This window comes from Rhinolophus ferrumequinum, chromosome 25, assembly GCF_004115265.2.
Source record: "Rhinolophus ferrumequinum isolate MPI-CBG mRhiFer1 chromosome 25, mRhiFer1_v1.p, whole genome shotgun sequence".
NCBI classification, from domain to species: domain Eukaryota; kingdom Metazoa; phylum Chordata; class Mammalia; order Chiroptera; family Rhinolophidae; genus Rhinolophus; species Rhinolophus ferrumequinum.
In genome coordinates, this window is record NC_046308.1 from 28,613,073 (window position 1) to 28,620,058 (window position 6,986).

At 38.0% G+C, this 6,986-nt stretch overlaps 1 pseudogene; it reads right to left on the minus strand.

The window, feature by feature from the left end:
- Positions 1-3,795: 3,795 nt before the first annotated feature.
- LOC117017819 (translationally-controlled tumor protein-like) lies at positions 3,796-4,290 on the minus strand (annotated as a pseudogene).
- Positions 4,291-6,986: the final 2,696 nt, after the last annotated feature.

The following is a 6,986-nucleotide window of genomic DNA, read 5'->3' on the forward strand; positions in this document are numbered from 1 at the left end:
GGCCCATATTCAGTTTTAAATTTGCCCAACACACACACACACACACACACACACACACGTCAAAACTATGAACATCAAAGGGGAATATTGACCACAGAAGGGATATTTTATCTATTTAGAGTACTATTACAATTATATAATCAAGAATGACTGTTTCTGTTTTCAACTTAAGACATCTTTTCCTAAAAAATACCAAGACTATGAGCAAATGATACCGAATTTGTTTTTCCATGAAGATGTTTGAACTTTTTTCAACTTGGATTTTGCATCGAAGAGCCAAGTTCAATTCACACCTTAGTGTGCAGACCCTTGTAATAAAGTCAGGGAATCTTGTTTGAGCTAACAACCAATAATCCTACCCATGGTAAAGAGAAACTTGAATTTTCCCATTGTTCTTCAAGGAAGAAAGATGTAAAGAACAAACACAGCAAAACTTATTCTTCCTAATAGCAAATACTTCAGAACTATGCTAAATTCCAATGTTGGATTGCTTCCAATTTGTGGTAAGGAACCACCAATGGCAAGAAAGCGTGTTCCTCAATTCATATTCCACTTCCAGTCATTGTGCAAATGATCACATGTCCACACCCACATGTATTCTCATACAGTTTCAATTGAGAGTGGTGAGTCAGGAGCTAAAACTTTGCAGTCAATCTGCCAATAAGAACGAAGATCTTAGAAATTTAGCAGCTTTTATTAGCATAGAAGTTTTAGCCTAACAGGCCAAGGGTTGGTCTAAGGCAGAAGCAAACCATGTTGTTATCTCAGGATCCTTAATGCTAGAGCAGTTTGCCATGGAAAGTATATTTAAGACAGAGCTGTGGCACAATGTGGTACCACCCATGTGCCTAAATTTCTACCTATATCTAGAAACACCAAACTACGTGGACCGTGCTTACCTCAACATGCACAGGTTTCTATTCAATTGAAGAGGAGCTTGGGACCTTGGAAGGATGGGCAGAGCCTGAGAGAATGAAAAACATCTGTTACCCTTGTATTCTCAGAAAATAACTATAAATACACGCAGGGCTTATTTGGGAGAAGAATGTGTATAATTTAATGAGTATATAGTTTGTAGATCTAAAGCAAAGCACATGAATCAGATCTCATCTACATGGATGTTAAGGTCAGACATATTTCTCTGGAATCTGGATGACTTCAGGGCTAAAGGAGACATCATCAAGCCAGGAAAGATGCTGCCTGCTAGAATGCAAACAGCACTCATCTTCAATTTAGAAGATAAAGGTTGGGACTCCAACTTTGCTGCTATCTATGAGCCACTGCCACCATCTGTGCTCACTTTCCTTATGGATAGAGAAGACTTTGTATCAGTTGACTTTCAAAATTTTTTCTAGTGTGGAATTTTGTAGTTGAGTTACTAAACCTAGCCTTGCTATTAAGACTCCAATATTCTAGGTTAGTGGACTTCAAAGTTTGCTTCTCCATCCTTAGGGAAAACTGACTGTAACCCAAGTCTCTTTTCCATTTCCTTTTATTTGATCTTTGCGTATTCATCCATCTCCTTTCAGCAACAGTTAGTCAAATGCAAGGCACTATGTGAGATATAGAAATACCTGTAATAATTGTACCCAACTAATAATTCTCCACAGCCTTTAATATGTGTTATTTTCTTGGTGCCTCATAATAATCCTTTGAGTATAGGCAACTCAGCCATGCCTATTACTACTTTAATAATGAGGGTACGAGGAACTACTGAGAATAAGTTACTTAACAATAATTGCATACCTAAAAATGATGACAGACAGAATCAGTAACTCCATCTTTTGACTCTTAGATGAATTTCTGACCCACTATTCCAAACAACCGCACCAAAGCAATAGTCTGCATTTGTAATTGGACATTATTCCTTGTAGAATACTCTCCAAACAAAAATACTTATCTTGATCTTCACAAAATACCCACAGGTCTCTAGGAGAATGAGACCCACCCAACATAACTAAGCATAAGTAAAGACTTAAGACTCAAATATTCTCAGCCACAAACTAACTTGAGTTCAAAGTAAGTTGAAATTAGGAAGATTATCAATTATTTAGTTTCTCCATACATCCACTCTGCTATATCTCAACATATGTCTTTTTTAAATGCCTACAATAACCCTGCAATGTAGGTATTATCATTTGAGAAATGAGGAAAAACAATGAAGCTCAGCTAAGTAATCTGCACAAGGTCACAGAGGTAATAAGTGGAGTGGAACACAAACACAGAGTTGTCTGGCTGCAAAGTCCAGGCTCTTCCCCCAGTTCCTAGGGAGATTCTATGATTTTATTTGAAAACCTCAGTTACAGGTCACATCAAGCAATGCAATTGACCTCTGTCCTTCAAGAGACAGTGATTCTGAAGAAGTATCTAACTTAATTAAATCTGTATAAGAAGTGTGGAGAGGTGAAATTTGAGGGAGAACACATTCAGAACTAGAGTAATTAAATAAGTTGGGTGATAAGGATGCCTGGATCAGTAAATCCCTAGCACAGTTCTATAGAAGAAGCTATCCAGCTAGCAGTGGTTGCTATTCTTTCTTAAATTCATCACACAGCCTCCTATCCTGGCAAACTCTTCTTTAGCAAAATGATACTAGCCAGTTACATTTTTGAGAGTTCAATGCTTAAAGCTGGATGTTTCCTAGCTGTATTAATCAGAATGATTACGTTATTCTTCAGGGAGAAATTAACCCTCAAAATCTCAGTAGTACAACAATAATAACAGTTTTATTTCTCATGACGCAAAATCTTCTGCAGGTCCAGTAGCTCTCTAGGGTAACTCTTTTCCATGATGTAGATCAGGCCCCAATCTACATTACCAGTATTCTTCTACAACAACACACAAGACCTCCAGGTTGCCAGGGCAAAGAAAGAGAAAGCCACAAGGTTAAGTGCTATCCTTTAAGTGACTTAGCCCAAAAATAACATATGCAACTTCCACTCACAGTCCATTTTTTTAGAAATACTGAGGGTGCCAATAAAATGTATGCACATTTTAAGAAAAGAAAAAAACTGTATTAAAATTGTAACACTCAATATATACCAATAAGAAAACATGAGCTCACATTTGACTTCTGCAATTACAAGAGGTTCTAAAAGTGGTTATCATCAGTGTAATTGTAATACAGTTTTCTCCTTTCTTAAAATTTGTATACATTTTTTTGGCACTCTCTGTATTCACCTGACCTCACTTAGCACAAGGGGGTTGAGAAATTTGGGGGTCACATGGATGTTCAGGAAGCTTTAAATATCTCTATCAAACTACTTTTCAAGGACAGTAAATACAATCCCTAGCCATAGTGAGAATTGATTTGTTTTCCCTTCAAAAGGCACTCTTTAGCCTTCTCCATCCTACTTTGTGCCTTGGAAGGCTGAACCATACATACAGCATCAAATGCTCACCGGCTGTGTGATTCCCTCTTGTGTTTGATCAATAGGCTGTAGGAGAGGAGAGTGAGATCAAAATAATGATTCCTTTTTATTGCTGTGGCATCACCAGCAGTGGGGCTGCGGTCCTATGATTCTCCATTTCAAATCTTTCTTTCTGGGTTCCAGAAACCACTCCTATTTCTCGTCCCTTTGGGGAGGCCAAACTTACTTTTTTTTTTTTTTTTTAGTTTAAATGCTAGACAACCTACATGACCTGCTTTTCTTAAAAAACAATGCCTCTGCTCCAAATAAATAAAAGTCAAAATAAATAAAGCGCTCAAGATAACATCAGTCCCTTTGTCCTAGTCCTGGTGTGTGAATGAAAAACAGCAGCCAGTTATGGTGACAGGTGATAGATCCAAATTTGTTAACATTTTTCCATTTCTAAACCATCCTTAAAGAAAATCATACATAGGGTTACACCATCCTCACTGTAGCACACAGAGCAACCAAGCTATCTGTATTGGTGTTTTCACCAATAAAGAACTGGTAGTTTTTGAAATTTGCAGGGACATGCTGGATTTGTTCTGCATCTCCTGTAATAAAAGGTTTTACTCGTGCTGGTCTCTGCTCTTCAAGTTTCCCGTTGATTCATTTCATGTAATCTTTGATGTATACTTCTAGGCTTTTTTTGTGAAGCTGGTTTCCTGCACATGATGGCTCATGACAATATCAACACCAGTGATCACCTTCGCCCTGTCAGAGGAGGCATTTCCACCAAGGAGCGAATCATCAATTTTATGCTTTGTACTACTGACCATCTTCCCTTTTGCACTATTGACCTTTAGACACAGCCAGTCTGCAATCTCCGGATCATGTAGATATCAGAGAACATTTCATCATGGCTGAGGACATCCCAGTAAATGATATTGGTGACAGCTGGAAGGAGACGACAGCAGCACTGGCTTAGACAGGAACGTGGAGCTCTCCCAGTGAACACGATGCAGCCTCGACAGCACTCAGGGGAAGCGGGGAGCAGTAGAAAAGCAACAACCTACTCTTATGATGCTGAAAGCATCACACCATTTTTTTATGTTTTCCCCACACTCTGCCCGCATTTTTATAAGTAGTCTCTCTACTAAATGCTAATTGCCCAATTTAAGTACTCTTCTGTTTTCTGCTGAGATTCTGAGTGATACAAGGGAACTCTGAGAAAGGATTACACATGTTAACTATTAAGAAGAGCCTTTATCATACCACTTGAATTAAAAATTTGTTAATCTTTAATAGAATCTACTTATAATAACATCATAAATTGGTGTTCTTTCTCCATTTACATTCATTCTCAACATCATCAGAAAAGTTATTTATTTTTTTCTGACTGTTTTTGTCTTTATAACCATCTAGTGGCTTCCCATTACCATAGAAATATATCAAAGCCCAGATTTCAATGTCCTTCATTAATCAGTCAATTTTTCCATTAATTAGCCCAGATTTCAATGTCCTCCATTAATCAGTCAATTTTCAACTCACTTCAGATACTTTGCTCTCAATTCTCCAGCCCAAAAGTTGGCAACTACAGTCCATGGACCAAATCAAGCACTTTTGTTAAGTATAGTTTATTGAAACACCGCCACACTGGTTCATTTGCATATTGTCTATGGCTGCATTTACATGACAGTAGCAGAGTTGAACAGTTGAAACAGAGACTCTATAAACCTAAAATATTTACTAGCTGGGCCTGTACAGGAAATGTTTATTGACACTCTCCAAATTCCAATATCACCATAAACATTCTCATATCACACTGTTCCTTAGCCTAGAATGAGGAGTGCCTCTGGCACTAATACCACCTACAGTAATTAGGATCTGGTATAGTCTCCAATCTCACTTCTTCCATAAACGTTCCCAATTTTTCTATGTAGATTATCCCAGCAGCTTTTTTGCAGCTCTACTTAGCATTTACTATGCATATTAGTCACAGTTCTTCAGAGAAACAGAACCAATGGGATACACAGAGAGAGAGAGAGAGAGAGAGAGAGAGAGAGAGAGAGAGAGAGAGAGAGAGAGAGAGAGAGAGAGAGAGAGAGACAGACAGACAGAGAGAGAGAGAGAGAGAGATTTGCTATAGGAATTGGCTTACACAGTTATGGAGGCTGAGAAGTCAGCTATACTGTGTACAACCCAAACTCACTAATCCCTTCTCCAGAAGAGGAAGAAAAGTTCTTGAGTGATGTTTACTCTTTTTCTGATACCCCATAACTATGATGTAAAATTACAACACTTCAATATTAATATAAAGGCAATACCTCCTATGTTACATGATAAAGGAATAAGAAAGGAAAGAGAACAAAAATATTTGGTTAGTATATGTGTATATATACACACAAATGTATTCATAATAAAATAATAATGAAATACTCATGGCAATTACAGTGCTCATTTCTGTAACTGGTCTTGTGCTCCTAGCTAGTATTCATAACTACCTTCTTTGACTACCCATTTTGTATTCCCTTTGCATTTATCAAGCACCTCAGCTTGTTGTAGTTATTTTCCTGGTGGGGTGACCCAAGCCTTCAATCCTGAAGAGTCTGGGCCATTAGAAGTCCTTCCTGGATGGGGTTGTTTTAGTCTTCCATTGGCCTTAGTTATAGGCCATGGTGAAGACCTAAGGAGTCTCTTGCATTTCAGACATACTCTTCCTTACCTCCACTGTGGAGCAGCAGTCCAATTTTCCCTTCATAGTCAGAATCAGTCACCCTCGCCAACGTCAACACTCCCTTCTTTGTCTATTGATTCAAGGGCATGGGGAGCCCAATGTAGCTGGGTGACAATCTTAACTTCCAGTTCAATGGAACCATTGTTTTGTCTCCTGGGGGAAGCATTTCTCCCTATGGAACTAAGACCTCTAGGCCAACAGGGCATAAAGTCACAGGAACAGGAAACAAAAATCTGGCTAGTGGGTCACTAGGGATAATAGTGAGAGGAGCCACACCCATTTTCACTCCTCAGTTCCTAGACTTATAAATCCTGGCTATCAGAGAAACAATACCACATTTGAACACTACTTCAGAGCACACTGTGTTGTACCCTATAATTGATTTAGCTATTATCATGTGTGTTTATTATCATTAGATTTGAAAGAAACTTGAAGACAATAATTGCATTTTAAGCATTTTTATATCTCCTTTGAAACTTACATAGTGCCTGGCACACCTTAAATGCTGAGTGAATGGATATATATATATACATATATATATATGTGTATATATATATATATATATGTGTGTGTGTGTGTATATATATATATATATATATATATATATATATCATGTGAAAGTATCAACTGCTCTTGTAATCAGAAGGTAATGTGCACATGGGCCCCCGAGATGCATGAAGAAATTGGCATCACTTGAGTGCTCAGGAATCTAAGTGAGAGACAGAGAAAAGGGTAGAAAATTTACCAGTCTTCAAGACAGAAGTGTTGCCTGTGTGAAGAATGATGAGTTCTTCCCATTTACATCAAGCAGAACAGAACAGACGCCTATACAGGCATACCTCAGAGGTATTGTGTGTTCAGTTCCAGACCACCACAATAAAACAAATATCACAATAAAG